The sequence below is a fragment of the Sus scrofa genome, chromosome 2, assembly GCF_054392235.1.
Source record: "Sus scrofa isolate SSC_HxYL_T2T_F1_AM1 chromosome 2, Sscrofa_HxYL_maternal_Yorkshire_Landrace_v2.0, whole genome shotgun sequence".
Lineage (NCBI taxonomy): Eukaryota > Metazoa > Chordata > Mammalia > Artiodactyla > Suidae > Sus > Sus scrofa.
The window spans coordinates 110,993,958-111,014,396 of NC_139384.1; the positions used below are offsets into that span (position 1 = coordinate 110,993,958).

General features: G+C 35.4%; 1 protein-coding gene across 12 annotated transcripts in view; it reads right to left on the reverse strand.

Annotated features, from left to right (window-relative positions):
• The window catches only part of ARB2A (ARB2 cotranscriptional regulator A), a 416,372-nt gene that overhangs the window by 16,425 nt on the left and 379,508 nt on the right, over positions 1 to 20,439 (reverse strand). The window lies entirely within an intron of this gene.

Below are 20,439 nucleotides of genomic sequence, written 5' to 3' on the forward strand. Positions count from 1 at the left end.
GAAAGTAACTGGTGGACTTACTAGCCAGGTAGGTGTTTCTACTTTCTTCATTTCCTTGAATAGACACAACATTCTCTCAGTTACTTTAGCTCAAAACTGCTAGGTCATCTTTGATTTTGTGGCCTCCTGATCCCATCACTTACCAAATCCTGACAATTACACCTCAGCAAAGTTTTTCCAATCTCTTTTTTTCCCCCATTCCATTCCCCTGTTACCACCTTTTACTTTATTTATTGACCTGTCATTTAGAATCCAGAAACTGCCTGCTAACTCATTTCACTGCCTTCAACCTCTTTTCTATCCTGTACTTTGCTACCAGATGAAAAATTCTAAAGTATCATTTGTGTCATAGACCTCTTTCTAGATAAGCATATCCAATGGTCTCCATTATCTATCAAATTAAGTAGAAATTCCTTCATGTGGTTTAAAGCCCTTCATTCCTTGGATCCAGCCTTCTTTTCTGGGTAATCTGTCAACTGTTCTTCTGTAAGTATTCTCTATTTTCCTAGACCCAGGTCAATTGACAATTTTTAAACCTTTTCAAAATCTCAGGGACTGGACATCTGTGATCCTGAGGTCCAGCCAGAGAAGAGGTTGATCACTACTGCAAAGTTTTTGAAGGCAGGGGTCAAACTTAACTCATCAATACAGATGGATAAACGTACCCTATGTTGAACTGCATGCTAGCTTTCAGAGTGAAGAAATAAATTCCTCTAACAATTATAATTTTCCAGACAACAAATTAATACCACACACACACAGACACACACAAATAAATTCCTCTCAAATTGGAATATCATGACAGTTAGATACTTTATAAGTAAAACTGAAGGAAGTAGAGTCTTCTCCTTGCCCTCTCCAACAAACTGATGAGGTAGACTCAGGTGATCCACTATCCATGAGCAACTAGTTGATAAGCACTGACAAATAACTCAAAGTATTTTCCAGATCTCTTTGGCTAAAATGCAGTGCTTATCTAACACATACAATATACTAGCATCAGAAGATATTAAGTAAAGTTTAAGAACTGAAAACTCTGAGAGTCAAACTTTAACTGTTCAAGAGCTTATATTCCCAAGATGTGGTTGGCTTGGTTCAAGTTTAGATGCAGATAGAAACATATCAAATATAAGATAGTAAAGAGATGGAAAGGACCCAAGATAAAATTTCATCCAACAGTTTCATTTCACAAGTGAGAAATCTAAAGTCCAGAGCAGCTGTGATGGGCCACAGATACACAGACATTTTGCTTAAATATAGTTAATATTTAGAAAGTGATTAAGCATTATAAGAGTAAAATTTTCAGAAGATATACATCTAATTGCTTTAAGATCCAGTTCAATATTTACTTCCTCTAATAAGCCTTCTTTGATTAACCTCAGCCCATAGGTTAAAACAACTACTCCCTGTCTTCACGTTTCAGTGTTTTGTATATAGTGTATACTATATTATTATATACTTGATGGAAAACATCTTGGTTTATCCCTAAATAATTTGAGGGTAATGCCTCAAAATTTTTATTCCTGAAAGTCACAGCTGAGGCTTAATAAATGTTTGCTATAAGAAAACCTGTCCAGGACAGAAACCACCAGAAAAATGATGCTTATTAAGTGCTATTACAATATAATAAAGCATAGATTCGTAGATTTTTCTATGATTTTTACACTATTTTGATGATAGTCTTCATTTTGATATTAAGAAAAATGAAGCATACAGACGATCACGGCAGTAAAAACTAGTGAATTTACAAAGCTAAGTGCTACTGGTGTGGAATACATAGGTGAATCATTGTATAAAACTTTATATACATAGCATCATTTTATATTGCTGTATCAGACCTTTGCTGAGCAGCCAATAGAAGCAGTAAATGGAGGATGGATGAGGTGATAAGCAGCCATTATGGATTGCCCCAATCACTTAATGATTTGGAAATGTACTAACGCCTATATAGGCCAGTTTGGGGAGAACTAATGTTTACAATGCTGAGTCTTGCAAATTAATGAATGTGATGTATCTTGCCACTTCTTTAATGCCTCTCAATGAAATTTTATCACTTTTTCTATAGAGGATTTGTACTTCATTTTTAGATTCATTCGTTCATTTATAATTACATTTTTTATTTTGAGATAATTATAGATTCAGTTGAAAGAAATAACACAAATGGATCCTGTGTCCCTTTCATAATTTTCCTCAACAGGAACACCTTGTAAGACCATATGACAATCAAGATGTTAACATGATACAGTTAAGATGCACAGCATTTCCATCACCACAAAGATCACTCATGTTTCCCTATAGCCACATCCACTTCTCTTCCATCCCCTCCTTAACCCCTAGCAGCCACTAATCTGTTCTTCATTTCTGAAATTTTGGCATTCTAAGCATGTTATATAAATGGAATCATACAAATATGTAACCTCATGGGATTGGCTTTTTTCTTTTTTTGGCTGCACCCACAGCATATGCAAACTCCCAGGCCAGGGAATGAATCTGAGCCATAGCTATGGCAACACTGAATCCTTAACCCACTGTGTTGGGACAGGGATTCAACCTGTGCCTTGGCAGTGATTTGAACCACTGCAGTTGTGCCACTGTGCCACAGGGGTAACTCTGGGATTGGCTTTTGAAATTCAGCTTAATTTTCTGGAGATTTGTCCAGGTTGTTGTGTAAGTCAATAATTAGTTCCTTTTTATTGCTGAGTAGCATTCCATGATATGGATGTACCACAGTTTGTTTAACCATTCCTGTCTCAAAGGATATCTGGGTTGTTTTCAGTTTTTTGGCTATTATAAATAAAGCTGCTGTAAACATTCATGTATAAATTTTTATGTGAAATAATTTTTATTTTTCTGGGATAAATGTCCAAGAGTGCAGTTGCTGGGCTCTATGTTACTTGCATGTTTTGTTTTACAAGAAACTGCCACACTGTTTGTCAGAGTCATATCCTTCCAGCAATGTGTGAGTGATCTAGTTTCTCTGTATCTCTTCCAGTAATTTTTTTTTAATTTTTATTTAATGGCCTTGCCTGTGGCATTTGGAAATTCGCGGGCCAGGGACTGAATCTGAGCCACTGCTGTGACCTACCACACATGCGGGCAATGCCAGCTCCTTTAACTCACTGTGCCAGGCCAGGGATTGAACTCCAGCCTCTGCAGCGACCTGTCAGATTCTTAACCCCACTGAGCCACAGCTGGAACTCCCAGCCAGTAATGTATTAAAATAGGATAGATTGATTCCTCTTACTTTATTCTTTTTTCAAAATTGTTTTAAGTATTTTAGTTCTTTTAACTTTTATATAAATTTTAGAATAAACTTGTCGATATCTATTGTACAGTAACAAATTGACCTTGCCCTGAAAGGTTTCAGCTGGAACTCTGGAGTATCTGGAGATTAAAGTTAGCCATGCAGGAGTTCTTGTTGTGGCTCAGTGGGTTAAGAATCCAATATAGTGTCTGTGAGGATGTGGGTTTGATCCCTGGCCTCGCTCAGTGCTTTAAGGATCCTGCATTGCCATGAGCTATGGTGGAGGTTACAGATGTTGCTTGGATCCTGTGTTGCTGTGGCCGTTGTGTAGGCTGGCAGCTACAGCTCTGATTCAGCCACTAGCCTGGGAACTTCCATATGCTAAGGGTGTGGCTCTAAAAACGAAAAAAGGTTCAGGTGAATTTCCCCAGTTTGCACTATAGTGTGTGTATTCTCATCCAATGTTGCTGGGAGAAGACAGCACTGTGCATTACTTGACTGGAAGTGAACAACTGGAAATTCATCCTTGGAACCTTCCTGGACTCTGCCCTATGTACGTTTCCTTGCTGATTTTAGACTATATCCTTTTGCTGTACTAGACTGTCACCATGAACATAATAGCTTTCAGGAAGTTCTGAGTCCTTCTGGCAAATGATCGCACCTAGAGATGATCTTAGGGACACCTGCTTGTGGTAGGTATGAGAAGTGAGGGTGGTCTTGGAGACTTCAGAAGGTTATATCTACAAAAAACCTTGCTGGAATTTTGACAGAAATTTTGTTAAATTTGTATGTCAACTGGGGAGAAATGGCATCTTTACTATATTCAGTGAGTAAATCTATGAATATGACATGTTTGTTAATGCTACTATAAATGGGTATTTAACTGCCTGTTGTTGGTATACAGAAATGCAACTGACTTCTGTATAACAATTTTGTATCCAGCAACCTTGCTAAATTGTCCTTGTCCTCCTAAGAATTTATCTGTAGATTTTGAATTTTCTACATAAATGATTATATCACACGTGAATAATTTCAGGTTTTTTCTTTTCTAATTCTTATAGCTTTTATTTCTTCCAGTCATAAATTTTAGAAAACTTTGAACTATAAACAACACAGCTGCAAATGTAACTAATGAAATGAATAAAATATAAAGCAAATTATTATGAATAACATGAATATGGCATAAGATTACTACATTTTCTATTTTGATTGATTTCTTGATGATGCACTTAAAAAAAAAAAGACAGTGAAAAAAGAAAAAGTTTTGTCAGGTAATGTCATCTAGTTGCTGACTGCTGGTCATGAAAGCTCCCTGTCATTTTATGACAGATACTGACAGCTTCTGGAGGATCACTTTGCTCCTAATACTGTGACTTCTTTTCATTCTAGTTAAGGTAATGTAGAAACAGACTATTTTTGTTACATTCAGTCTAGAGTTACCCTCACCTGTCTGGTACTACTTAAATTTCATTCCCAGTACGCTCCCCCAAGGCATTTCCTCTCTGAATGTCCTTTTCTTTAAAAAAAAAAAGATCCCATAATGCAACTGCCGTCTACATAGGAAGAATCCTTAAAGGATTCTGAACGTCTTTCTATAACACCATTAATACATATAGAATAACATCTTTCATTAAGATAATAATGAACTGATTTTAAATTAAATACATATATTCTCAAATATGTCATGTAAACATAGTAAATGCCTACTATTTACTAATTTAGAAAATGTCATGGGAACATATTAGATAGGACTGATTACTTAGGTACCGGATAATATTTTAGAGTATTAGCTTAATTCATGAGCACTTAAATTAAGTTTAACTATGGACTGATTTATGATAACATAGAATATAAACAGATATGACTAAACAATTACCAGAAAAGTTTATGAAAATTATTTACAATTATAATCCTTACTGCATCTATACTAAATTTTATTCTAAAAAGACTTTTTTGGGGGGTCTTTTTAGGGCTGCACCCACAGCATATGGAGGTTCCCAGGATAGGGGTCTAATCAGATCTGTAGCTGCCGGCCTATGCCACAGCCACAGAAACGCCATATCTGAGCTGCATTTGTGACCTTCACCACAACTGGTGGTAACACCCGATCCTTGAGCTGCTGAGCAGGGCTAGGGATCGAACTCGCAACCTCATGATTCCTAGTTGGATTCATTTCCGCTGCACCATGATGGGAACTCCTAAAAAGACACTTCAAAACTCTAACTGGACTTTCCACATAGGCTTTTCTGTAACTGTCCAGAAGATTCATAGGCAGAAATATTTCACGATTGCTCAAGGAATTAAAATTTCCTTTCTAGGAGTTTCCCATTGTGGCTCATTGGGTCATGAATCCATGAGGATGTGGGTGTGATCCCTGGCCTCCCTCACTGGGTTAAGGGATGTGGCATTGCTGTGAGCTGTGGTGCAGGCTACAGATGAGGCTGGGATCTTGTATTGCTGTGGTTGTGGTATAGGCTGGCAGCTGCAGCTCCAGCTTGACCCCTAGCCTGGGAACTTCCATATGCCACAGGAGCAACCATTAAAAAAAAAAAAAAAAAAAAAGAAAGGAAAAGATAAATTTCCCTCTCTAGAATTTACTTCTGGGTTTGTAAATAGTTGCCGTCCTGGGGTGTGAGATATTGTAATGGGTGTAAAATATATTTTACATGTGTTACAAAATTTGGCAAGTACATATCATTCCTAGTTCTTTGCTTTGTGTCCTGGCTCTAAGAAACATTTTAAAGTTAACTATAGGGGCCATACAGGTCCCTTTTTTCCCCAAGTATTTTAAAATCAGAGTCAGAGTTATCACTTGGATCTTGTTAAAGTAGCAATGCATGAAATTACTTCCCAAATAATTTTCAACTTTATCCTTTGGGCATCACTGTAGGTGAATGGCATTTATTATTTTATTTCTATTCCATAGAGAAAACTTTAAAAGTCATACTGATGGGGGAGTTCCTGTCATGGCTCAGTGGTTAATGAATCCAACTAGGAACCATGAGGTTGTGGGTTCGATCCCTAGCCTTGCTCAGTGGGTTAAGGATCCAGTGTTGCCTTGAGCTGTGGTGTAGGTCACAGACGTGGCTCGGATCTGGTGTTGCTGTGGCTCTGGTGTAGGCCGGCAGCTACAGCTCCAATTAGGCCCCTAGCCTGGGAACCTCCATATGGCGCCGGAGTGGCCCGAGAAATGGCAAAAAGGCAAAAAAAAAAAAAAAAAGTCATACTGATGGGGAAAGCCTGTGAATCCACTTATGAGGTTAACTAAGGTGGAGGATTCATCTGTACAATGAAAAAGGAAGAGGTTGTTTACTGAAAATAAGATGTCTTCAGTAAGTCAGATTTGGGGGGCAATCATTTATATTAGTAGAATCACGAATTGTTGAAAATTTTACTAAGAAAAGTTGTAAATGAAGGAAGACCTGTATTACTAATACAAAAGTACTACAAGAATCCCAACAATAAAGAATGCTATAACCCGGAGTTCCCGTTGTGGCACAGTGGTTAAGGAATCTGACTAGGAACCATGAGGTTGCGGGTTCGATCCCTGCCCTTGCTCAGTGGGTTAACGATCCGGCGTTGCTGTGAGCTGTGGTGTAGGTTGCAGACGCGGCTGGCTCGGATCTTGCGTTGCTGTGGCTCTGGCGTAGGACGGCGGCTACAGCTCTGATTAGATTCCTAGCCTGGGAACCTCCATATGCCGCTGGAGTGGCCCAAGAAATGGAAAAAAGACAAAAAAAAAAAAAAGACAAAAAAAAAAAGACAAAAAAAAAAAAAGAAGGCTATAACCCATTTACTAGAAAAAATGTATTTACACAATGTGAAAAAGTAGACTAAAAGTTTATACCTCTACAGTGATTTAATAGTGAAAAATTTAATAATATTAAGAATTAGTTATTTCTGCTTGTTTAACTAATATTTATTCATATCCTTCATTGAAAAAAGCATTTGATACGATGTATATCCATTATAATAGGATAAAAGAGAAATAAGTAAAGAGTAAAAGGAGTAGAGAAACAGCACAAAGGCGGGGGTATGGTAATATTAATACATAAGGATGACTAATACAAAGACCTGTTTCATTACCACATGATGGCCAAAAATTTGACTGAGCTTTCTATTGACAAAAACAAAGAGGGCAAGACAACTGGTTATGATTTAATGCCTCTAGGTGATAAAAGCAAATCAGTTGTGGAGAACAGTTGTTTTTTCTGGTTGTGTCCTTAATGCAGACTTATGACACACTACTAAAGAGCAACTTGGGAAAAGTAACTAAGAGGACATCAATATCATGCGTTTCAGGTGACCCTAGAGTCTGTCATAGTCTGGTTTGCTCAAGAGATAAAATTAAGCATGTCTAGAGGATAGTCTGTATCACCTTTAGACAACTGTATTTTTTTTTAGACAACTGTATTATTTTCATTTTTGCCTAAAAATAATTGAACAACAGAAGGTCTAAGGTTACATTCTCTGACAAGAGCTTGGATGACAGATTATTTGCTATTTTGGGGTCATCAATATGCTTTAATATTCACTTTAGTAATTACGAAGCCTAACCAGACTAATGTGCCCAAATAGCTGGCTCATTTATCTCCAAAAAGGGGGCATTCAGGGAGTGTCTAGGGGGAGAAAGGGCCAGGGTTTTCCCAAGAAAATAGTTTTGACTTCACTCTTCACTACAGAGGTCCCAAATTAGATAGCATGGCTGTAAAACTTTCAGCCTAGATATTATTCTAGCCACAAATCATTATCAATTAATAGCGCAAAGAATATGGAACAATTTTAAAATTCAATTTTAAGTTAGACTTAAGTTGTAATATGACTGTAATATATACTTCTAGTAATTACTATCACCATGAAAAAATAAAAAGTAAAAGGTAAAATTATTTAGTATGTTTTTGGCATGGCTCACCTTAATACACTAATTATGTAAACCTGAGAATAATTTTATAAAGTAGGTAGTATTATTGTCATTTTGTTGATGAAGAAACTGATGTTTAGAGAGGTAATAGAACTTTCTAAAGATCATGATGATAGTAAATAAATATATAAGCTCTATAAAGGCAGGGACTTTGTTTTGTTCACCCTTTATTCCTATTGCATAGGGCAGTGCCAGACAGATAAAAGACCCTTGATAAATATTTGTTGAAGTAGCTAATTTTATATGCCAGACTCTCAAACTCTGCAATACTACTAGAATACAAGCCACTTACTTGATGGTTTTAGGTTAAGGTGATTGCTTGCTTTTCTTCTGCCCGCCCTCTCTCTCTCTCTCTCTCTTTCTCTTATCTTTTTAAGGCCGCAGCCTCAGCATATGGAGGTTCCCAAGCTAGGCGTGGAATCAGAGCTGTAGCTACCAGCCTATACTACAGCCATAGCAACTAGCCAGATCCGAGCCTCATCCGTCACCTATACCACAGCTCACAACAATGCCAAATCCTTAACTGCTTGAGGCCAGGGATCGAAACTTTGACCTCATGGATACTAGGAGGATTTGTTTCCACTGAGCCACAAACAATGGCAACTCCTGCTTGCTTCGTTCTTAAAGTAATGAGACCTACTGCATCAACTTCTTGTGTTGGTATGGTTAGGCAGCAAAATAACAGCTATCTTTGGTGTTCTAATGTGGACTTTTAGAAGACATTTTGGTGCAAACAAGATTTTTTTTTTCCATTTTCATATTCTTTTCCTGAGCTGGCAAGATTTAATTGGATCAACGAATGGATTTAAATACTAAATGAATCAATTTTATACGGATAAATAATTTCTCTCTCTCTCTCTATATATATATCTAAAGATATCCTTAAACCACAGACTGAACCTTCTAAGTGGTTCAGAAAGGTTCACAATTACCTCCTGTTGATCAAAGGGGTATAAGATTTGAACATATGAATGGTCCAACCAAAAAATATCCTAAAATGGAAAGCATTTATTTTCCTGATAGGTAACCACTATGTGGCAGGCAAAAAAGAATACAAATATTTATGCATTTTTCTTTTTCATTTTTTTCAGGCTTTCCATTCCTCTCTTAATTTTCTCTTTAATTTCATCTTTGAAAGCCAGATGAAAACTTGGCTTGTTGTAAGATCTACTTTTCCTGGTTATGCTTTTAAAGATGGGCAGTAAACACAGAAGTTTTTCACAGTAGTCATGTCCCCAAATAAAATGATGACCTATGCCACAGTGATGTGATATGGAACCAGTTAATGCAATAGAGAAAATAAAAACAAAAACTATTTTATAGGTTAGCATGATACTTCTAAGAAATCTGTGTATTATTATGTTATATCTGAATCATTATCTTTTTTGCTAAAATAGCACCTTGAAAGTGTCTTGAGTGTAGGAAGATGAGAATTAGTTTTCAGCTGACAAAAGCTACCAATCTTTCATAAGCCATGGATAAAAACTTACTGGAGAAAAGAGCCTCAAAGAAAATGCTTCTAAAACTTTAGATAGCCAATCAATAGGTCATTTCCTAAATATGAGGTTTCTGTGTAACCCTTCCAAATTAGTACTTTTAAAAAGAACATTTTTTCCCCCAACATAGCACAACAGGCTTGTTGTAGACTTTAACACAGAAAGCAACACTTTCACTTTTATATAACTCATATCTCTTCCCGACATGAAAGAACAAGCCAAAAGGATGAAGGGCAGCATGGGTCTCAGTGAAATATGTGAACTGTAAAAATTTGTTTCATATCTTTAAAAGTGAAATAGAGAAAATGTAAAAATCTGGGATGATGCAACTCCAAGATACTGAAAGGTATCTATCATAATTATTAGAGAATATTATTTGAAATTTGGGGAACAATTTTTGTTTGAATTTTAAACTTACATTTTATATATGCAAGTCAAAAGATTATATTTACTTTATAATTGATAATATTTCACATTTTATTTCAGAATTGCTTTTGACCCAAAATAACAGTTCAAGATTTATGACCAGAAAGGGACTATCTAACTTATTCAGAAAAGTGAATCTCTTACAAACTAAAATTACAATTGAAGAGAGTAGTTCTAGAAAAAAGAATTTCATTAGAAAGTGAGCTTTAGTATTCATAATCCTGTTCTGGAAGTTTCTTTCTCATACCACATAGTTGAGAGCAGCCTCGCAGATAATCATAACAGTATTTATATATTTAAAAAGAGTATTATATACAGTAACTCTTCAGTTTAAAAAATTACCTCTAAAATAGAGACTGGAATAATCTCACGAGGCAAATTAAAAATTTCAGATTAAAACTATTTTAGATTTTCACAAGTGGGAAAAATAAGACTCTCTATATCCTTTATTCTGTATGACCATAGCCATTATGTAATACTCAATAACCTATCATGCCCCGCCCCACCAAAAAAGAAAAAAGCTTTGCTTTTCTAAGGAGGTCTCTGGTGAAATCTTTTAAGTATTGAAGGTTTAGGCCCTACACTAAGATTCTATAAATTTAACACCCTTAAGAAGTACTGACAGGTGCTTAACTGTACTGTTATATATGGTGGCAAAATATACACGATGTGAGTGGTTCTTCTTCTTCTTCTTTTTTTTTTTTTAATGAGAGTTGCAACGTTTATTTCAGGTTCTCTCTTGTTTTTTTTTTTTTGTACTTTTTTTTTTCTTTTTTGCCACACAGGCAGTATGTGGGAATTCCTGGGCCAGGGATTGAACCTACGCCGCACAGCAGCAACCAGAGCCACAGCGGTGAGAACGCAGGAGCCTCAACCTGCTAGGCCATCAGAGAACTCCCTGTGAGTGGTTATTCTTATGAGCAATTATCATTTAAAACAACTTTGGAAATAAAGTTCATTTGTAACTATGCCATTCTTAATAAAATTACTTAGTATTTTTTCTATATTTCTTCTTACTGAAGGTCATCACAATTTTTGCAAGTGAATTCAAAAAGATTTTCTTTTGGTTAGTAGCTCAAATTTTAAGTCTTCTTAAAAAAAAAAAAAATAGCAGGAGGTCCCTTGTGGTACACTGGGATAAATAAGGATGTTGTGCTGTAAGTACAGTGGCTTGGGTTGATGCTGTGGCATGGGTTTGATGCCTGCCCTGGGAACTTCCACATGCCATGGGCATGGCCAAAAAATCATAAAATTTAGTGATAAGCATATATAGTGATGTGATTCTGATGTTTCAGATTGAGATACAAAAAAACCTCGATTTGAATGTATTCTAATAAGCCCCAAAATATTAAATTTAAAAATAAAATTTATTTTACTTTATTATTATTTTTCTTTCTTTTTTTTTTGTCTTTTTGTTGCTATTTCTTGGGCCGCTTCCGTGGCATATGGAGGTTCCCAGGCTAGGGGTTGAATTGGAGCTGTAGCCACTGGCCTACGCCAGAGCCACAGCAACGCGGGATCCGAGCCGCGTCTGAGACCTACACCACAGCTCACGGCAACGCCGGATCGTTAACCCACTGAGCAAGGGCAGGGACCGAACCCGCAACCTCAGGGTTCCTAGTCGGATTCGTTAACCACTGCGCCACGACGGGAACTCCCTATTATTATTTTTCAATATTTCGGCCTTTCTCGTAGGCCAAGGGTTGAACATAAGCCATAGCAGTGACAATGCCAGATCCTTAATCTGCTGAGTATTTTAAAAATAACTTTAAACTTACAAAGAAGTTGTAAAAATAATAGAGTTAAATTCTGGATATCTTTTATCTGGATTCACTAGTTTTTAAAAACATTTGTCACATTTCTTTTATCGTTTACTTTTTCACTTTTTGTAGACACTCATATATAATACACATATTATTTTTTCTTGAAATATTTGAGTAGGTTACAAATATCATGCCCTTTAGAATATATTTACTAACAACAAAGAAATTTTATTATGTAAATAACAGTAATCAAATTCAGAAGATTTTATACTTGTAAGATTTTTTTTTTTGTAAGATTTTTTTACTTTACCATTTGTATGCCACTTTTGCCAGTTGTCCTTAAGGTATTTTTACTTTCCAATACAAAATCCAATCCGGGATCACACAGTGAAAACTATTAAGATTTAATAATTATTTCTTTTTATTTTCATCTATTTTTATAGATGTTTAAAAGATAATTTTAAAGATAATTTTACTTGTATCTTTTATAAGGTAGTTTTATTTGGTTTGATCTTCAGGTTGAAACTTTAGAATGACAACACTAATTCTAACATTAAGTTCTGTGACATTTTTAGTAAATTACTTAGTAAAAACACAAGAAAACAATGAAAATATTCCTGTGTAAGCTTATATGTCTAGAAGTGAACAATAAATATCCATTTGACTCCTTTTTTTTTTTTTTTTTGTCTTTTGTCTTCCTAGGGCCACACCCATGGCATATAGAGGTTCCCAGGCTACGCCACAGCCACAGCAATGCCAGATCCAAGCTGTGTCTGTAACCTACACCTCAGTTCATGGCTGGCTATGCCGGATCTTTAACCCACTGAGTGAGGCCAGGGATCAAACGTGTGTCCTCATGGATGCTAGTCGGGTTGTTAACCGCTGAGCCAAGATGGGAACTCCTGTTCTATATTTTTAAAGAAGCTTGCAATCCAGGAAAGAAGCAAATTACTGATTATCTCAATGCACATCTTCCTGCCATTTTTTTAGGCCTCGGAAGGTTATCTGAATAAGTTAAATCAGTCCAGCTCTCAATTTGCTAGGAGTTCTAGTAAAAGATTTGATGAAGAGGAGATTGAAATCAGTGATAAAAGTGAAGTTTCTAAAATATTTGAAGCTTATATTTAACTATGATAATTTTCTTCCATACCCATTAGAAAACGTAGAATTAGCTGCATACATTGTTGCTGATGACTTGGAAATAGTTTACACAGCTGAACTGAAGGACTTAAAATTTAAGATCTATTTCTGGCTAGTCTATCAATATGCATGAAATTCTGGATAAGCTGTTTAACTTTGATTTGTCTCAATTTATATATTCCTAAAAGCAGAGAGAGTATTGTTTAGCATACAGATATACTACTAGGATTTCATTAGACAGTTAACCTAGTGAAATCATAATATAAAATGCATTGACAAAGCACAAGCACATCTTATTATAAAGAGTAATAAAAAACAATTTGCCTAGGAGGGCAAAGAAAGAACTTAATGCTCAACTGATGGGTTGTTGTAAAGAAGAAAACACAGGTAATTAAAAACAAAAACATAAAATCACCAATAAGCCTACCAATGAGAAATACCCTGAAATATAATTTTTAGACATTTTTTCTATACACATACATTTGTTTACAAAAATACACTAATAATGGAAAAATTGGAGTTCCCGTCATGGCTCAGTGTTTGACAAGCCCAACTAGTATCCATGAGGACATGGGTTTGATCCCTGACGTTGCTCAGTGAGTTGGGAACCCAGCGTTTCGGCGTTGCCATGAGCTGTGGTGTAGGTTGCAGACGTGGCGGCTCGGATCTGGCATTGCTGTGGCTGTGGTGTAGGCTGGTGGCTACAGCTCCGTTTTGACCCCTAGGCTGGGAACCTCCATATGTCGCTATGTGGCCCTAAAAACCAAAAAAAAAAAAAAAAGAAAAATTAATCATATCCCAATGCAAATGCATTCAAAAATATACTATACTGAGGGTTCTTGTTCTGATAATCTGGTAACCTTCCCACTGGTAGCAATAATAAACTCTAGACAAAACATAACATATAGCTGTTGGATGACCTTTGAGAGCAATCAGAAGCAGGTTTAAACCAGAGGAGATTAAACCTTTCAAAGGAGGGGTCTGCATTGGGTGGCTCTTCACTTGAGAGAATTCTCCTTTCTACATGGTACAAGGTGGCTAGAACCCAAGCAAAAGGCCATACTTATTGGCTTGAAGTGTCAAAAGATGGAGTTCAGGGATACCAGAACAGCTGGAAATTAGGAAGGGAACATCCTTGGAAAAACATAACCAACCATGGAAGGGGGAAGTTCAAAATATGTGTATAAATTCTTTTCAAGTTTTTAGATTAATTATGAACTATGTCTGTATGAAGAAGACACCAAGGAGGTGGCAGACGTCTACAGTTGGAAAGGTGAAGAAGCTATGCAGAGATTTCAGCTGCTGCCCATCATGCGAGAGGCAATCTAGAGTTTGAATCTTGTCAAATTAGAAGGGCTGGATAAATTCTATGAGCTTTCCATGAAGTCCAGAATAGTTATTTCTTAGGAATAAAGAGAATGTCCCAGGTCTAAGTGTTCACCCTAAAAGTAAGGACAAATCTTACTATAACAAAACATAAAACCAAATATGAACAAGTTCAAGATTATCCACCAGTAATTTAAATGCTCACTAGAATAAAATAAAATAAGGCTAGAATAAAAGCCTTATTCAGAAGAATGAGACAGAATCCAGAGACAACTCATTACCTATGATATCCAACAGATAATAAAAACTTACTAGATGCACAGAGAAATAGGAGAGTGTGATCCCAAGAGAAGAGGGGGAGGAAAAGAAAACAGAAATAGACTTAAAGATGACTTGGAATTAGCAAACCAAAAGTTTAAAGCAACTATTATAAATATGGTCAAGGATTTAAAGAGATGGCCATATTGAAAGGTAAGAGTATTTTAGCAGACAAACTGAAACCTTAAAAAAGAACCAAATGGAAAAAATAGAACTGTGAAGTATAATATCTGAAAGTAAAATCCACTGGATGTACTCAAAAGCTAACTGGAGAAGGAAGAAGAAAGCTCCAGTGACCTGAAAACTGATCAACAGGAATCGAATAAGCTAAAAAACAAAAAACAAAAAACAACAACAAAAAAAAAACAGAGAAAAAAGATTGGAAAAAAAATAAACAAAGCTGGAGTTCTCATGGTGGCTCAGTGGTAACGAACCCAACTAGTCTAATACCTATGAATACACAGGTTTGATACCTGGCCTTGCTCAGTAGGTTAAATATCTGGTGTTGCTGTAGCTGTGCTATAGGTCTGCAGTTACAGCTCTGATTCATTTGATCCCTGGTCTGGGAACCTCCCTATGCTGCAGATGCGGCCCTAAAAAAAAAAAAAAAAAAAAAAAAAAAAAAAAAAAAAAAAAAAAAAAAAAAGGGACGCTTAAGTGACTTGTGAGATAATATAAAGCCATTTAATTTGTGTGATTTGACTTCCAGAGGAGGAAAAAAAAAGAGAACAACGCAGCAAAAAATTGAATAAATAATATCCATGAATCTCAAATTTGGTGAAAAACATTAACTTACATATTAAGGAAGCCCAGCAAATGCTGAACAGGATAAATACAATTAAAAGCACATTAGGCATATCACAGTAAGACTACTAAAACCCAAAGAAAAAGAAAAAACTTGAAAGTGGTCAGGGAGAAAAGGACATAATACATACAGCAGAACGTGATACAGATGACAGTCACTTCTTATCAAAAACAATGGGGGCCAGAAGATAGTAAAACAACTTTAAAAAAAAACAAGGGGAAAAAATATCATGAACCCAGAACTCTATTTCCAATCAGAAAATATGCTTTTAAAAAATTAAGGTGAAATAAAGACAGTTTCAGATGTCAAAAACTGAGAGAATTTGTTGTCAGCTGACCTGCCTAGAAGACAGGCCAGAGGAAGTTCTTTAGGCTAAAGGGATATGATGCCAGATGAAATGTGAGTCTCTAAGAAAAAATGCCCAACAATGAAGATGGTAAACATAAAAGCAAAAATAAATGCAATTTTTTCCTTTTGTTAATTAAAAAAATCCTGAATCTTTAATGCAAAAATTGCAACAATGTATTACATAGTTTTAGTGCATTTAGAGTTAAGATATATGACAACAATAACATAAAAGATAGAAAGGATAAGTGGAATTATAACGTTTTTAGTACCTTTCATTTTATTTGAAATTGTCCTATATTAACACCAAGTAGACTATGATAAGAATGCATAGATCAACCTTTGATCCTTATAGTAACCAGTTAAAAATAATACTAAAAGGCATATCAAAATGACTTAAAGCAATTTAAAAGAGCCCTCAAAAGAAGACAGAAAAGGAAAAATAGACAAAAAACAAAAAACAAACCTTAGCCAAATAGAAAGAAAATAACATAATGGTAGATACAAACATGATCATATTAATATGAAATTTAAATGGACTAGTCAGTTCAACTAAAGCTAAAATTAAAAAGACTATGACACAAATGTTGGTGGGAATGTGCAGCAATTCAATTAGAACTCTCATATATTACTCAAAGAAATGTAAAATGACACAATTACTTTGGAAAACTTTTTGCATTTTTTTAATGAAAAATGTGTATCTACTCCATGTCTCAGCACTTCTACTAATAGCTACAGATCCAAAATAAAACAAATGTCTACAAAAAGGTATGTAAGAAAATATTCAAAGACGCTTTATTCGTGAGAGCCAAAAATTGGATACAGCCCAGATGTCCACCAATTGCGATATTCATAAAATGGATACTTCTTAGGAATTAAAAAGAATAAACTAGTGACACATGCAAAAATGTGGAGGAAGCTTAAAAACATTATGCTTGGTGAAAAAAGCCAAACACAAAAGAGCAGACACTATATGACATTTATGTAATATGTAGAATAGGTAAATACGTAAATATAAATGAGAACAGAGGTTGCAGGGGTAGGGTGGAGGGGGCAAGGAAAACTGATCAAAAGGATGTAAGGAGAAAATTTTGGAGGTGATGGAAATGTTCTATATCTTTTTAAGGGTCGTGGTTACAATGGGTACATACAATTTTCAAAACTCAAGATCTGATCATTTCTCTGTATGTAAAATTTACATTAAAAATCAAAATAAAATTAAATATACTTCAAAATGTACTTCATATACAAATATAATAATAAAGGCACCATACTTCATATACAAATATAATATTTAATTTACATCATTGAATAAAACTTACTGCCCTAGGGCATATTTTGTGTAAAATCACTGGCCTAACTGAACCAGGGATTAAACCCTCCTGAATGTACCAGCAACTGAGCTAGTCAGTCCATACCAGTACTTGTTCTTCCTCTAAAGTCCTCAATGATTTAAAATTAAGGAAAAGAATATGTCCATAATAATTAGATGGTGTTTGTTATTAACTCAACCCCAAAAAGATAAACTCATCTACTAAATTGTAGAGACCCCAGTCAAAAATTACTGCTAATAAGATTACAAAAATCACCCAATATTTGCTTATAGGATGGTAACATTCTAATCATGTATCCTTGGTGACTCTTTATGTAAGAAATTTGTCAGATCAACATGGTGTTGGGTTCAACATTTACAGGAACAGACAGTTCTGGTCCTTATGAACTTGTCAATGATAAAGACAGCGTAAGAGCATTTTATCACTAAAGGATTTGCAAAGCTTCCAGAGAATGTTAAAAATTATAGTCCCAAAAGGACAGTTCAGTAAAAATTCACCAACCCTTTTTATTACACAGACTACTAATATGAGTCATTACATCCCAAGACAGCAGAACTAATGGGCATATAATAATAATTTAAATCCTATGACATTTTAACAAAATACACGACAATGAAGTAACGAAAACAGGCAATGTACTTAATGTTTTCCAAGAATAAAAAGAGATAATGTGGTATTTTTTATTTGAGTTGATTCAAAAGTATTTGAAGTTAAAGTCTGGTACCAAGCTGTCCTCACTTAAAGTAAGTTTTAAATAACTCTTAACTAAGGGAAGGATCCTGGTGTGACAGAGCTACGTGAATTAATGTTCTTCATTTTTGTCCTGGTTTTAGAAGAAGTGGGAAGAAATAGTTCTACCACTTACTTCTAAAGGTTGAAAATGTTTACTACATCAGTTTAAAAATCACGGATTTAAACTGATTTTTAATAACAAGAATAATTTTCAGTAACATAGAATAAATCTAACCATGTATTAGGATACAGTTTCTGACGTGAAAATGATTCAAATTCTGTCATCTTTTGTTATAGTATCAGTTGCTGTCAAAGTTGGGAAAATGTTACATTGAAAAATCTTCAGGCAATTGGTTGAACACATTTAGGGAAAGTATCAGATCAACTGTACGTTTAAAACCACATATATTTTGTGGTGAAGATGGTGTTCCATGTCTGTAGGTAGAAATTGGCATAATAATGACTGCCTTTACTGGTTAACTTATTCAGTAGTCAACCTTTCCTAAAGTTCATTCCATGGACTTCTGGCTATGTGTGATGTCAACAGCTATTGATGTAAGGTTCTGTTCAAAGTTTAGGAAAGCTCCTTAGTGCAGCTCTTCTCAGAAGGCTTCAATGTGCTAAAAAATGCACAAAGGGAGCATTTCAGTGTGTGCCATCTCTCAAACATATCTGACCAATGACTTTCTCTTGGAACAGTTTTGTGGATTTTGTTTCATAAACACTTAGGATATTTAGATATAGAGGTAATATAGATAGGAATTAGAGTTGTAGCAGAGTGAAAAAAGAGAATAAAAGTGAGAAAGAGCAAATATTGCTTAAGTCGCCAATCTTTAAAAAAAATTGTTTTTTTGAATTTCAGCTTAACCATTTCTTTGCTGTTTGGCCTTGAACAAGTTGCTTACTTTTCTCTGAATCCCAATCTCTTCGTCAAAACATAGAAATGCTATTATACATGACAGAATTTCATGAGTATCTATATATGGAAGAACCTCCAAAATATGTTTCTCCTTTTTTTGCCCTTTTCTTAAGGTACTTTTAAAAAATATTGAAAAATACATATGACGTAAAATTTACCACCTTAACCAGCTTTTTTTTTTTTTTTTTTTTTTTCTCTTTTAGGGCCACACCTGTGGCATATGGAAGTTCCCAGGCTAGGGGTTGAATCTGAGCTACAGCTGCTGGCCTATGTCACAACCATTGCAATGCCAGATCCGAGGTGAATCTGTGACCTACACCACAGCTCACGGCAACACCGGATCCTTAACCCACTGAGCAGAGGCAGGGATAGAATCTGCGTTCTCATGTATACTAGCTGCATTCTTCACCTGCTGAGCCATAATGGGAACTCCACCTTAACGAGTTTTAAGTGTATGGTTCAGTGGTATTAAGCACATTCACATTTTTTAAGCAATCATGACTGCCATCCATCTCCAGAATTTTTTTCATCTTGCAAATTTGAAACTCTGTAACCATAAATACTAATTCTCTTTTCCCATCTCTCCTCAGCCCTTGGCAACAACCATTCTAATTTGTTTCTATAAATTTGTTAAGTCACTTATTTCTTAATGTTAGTTTCCTTAAATGTAAAGTGCTATTTGATAGCTGTAATCTTGAGCAAGTTCTTTAATCCCTTTTTCTTATTAATCTGTAGAAATGGGACTAATAACTATGGTACATTGCAATTTGTGATGAGAATCCAGGTTCATGTATGTAAAGTTCAAGTACAGTGCCTGGAACATGGCCCTGCTTGATAAATGAGAGCAACTGTTATTATTTGAGTATTTTGATACAACTCATATGAACTGGATGCTTTCCTTCAATAGCAGAGAAAAAGAAGACATTCATTCCCAATCTAGCCCATTCTTGTACTTGCACAAAATGAATTTCCAACTGAAAGATACTGAAAAGACTTGCTTATTAAGAAGCCCATTTACCTTTATTGAACCCAGAATTTAGATTTGACCAAGGAACCAGTCAACCATTGGAGCACCTTGGCACTGCTGGTTCCACAGAAAAATAATCTATTTTTTTGTATAGCACTTGATAACTTCTGATTTATCTTCATACGTATTATCAAATTCTATCCTTATAACAAACCAGTGAGCTTGGTAAGGCAGAAATCATTATCCTTAAGTCATAGACAAAAAAACTGAGGCCCAGAAGGTTAAATTATTAACTGTCATAGAACTGGCCAAGTGGCAGGGTCTGGACTCAAACTCAGGCTTTTGGCTTTAGTGTCATTATGTTGAGTATTTGAATGAATGACTCAGATTTTGCATTTAAAAATAACTTAGTTTAGTTCAATAAACATTTACTGAGTTGCTCCTATATGCTAGTTACTGTACTAGGTGTGAGGATACGAAAATGAATGAGACATTTTTGTCTTTATACTTGTAAGGCTTACAATCTACTGTTATTCAGAAAATCAGAAAACAGGTAAGAAAAAAGAAAACTGGTGATTCTGACTAGTTTTCTGTGGTAATGACTTTGAAATAATTCTTGCATCTAGTCCCCCAGAGGCCACCGGAAGTGGGTTTATGGTGACAAAAGCAATGGCTTTGTGTAAGGATGAAAATCTGAAGAATT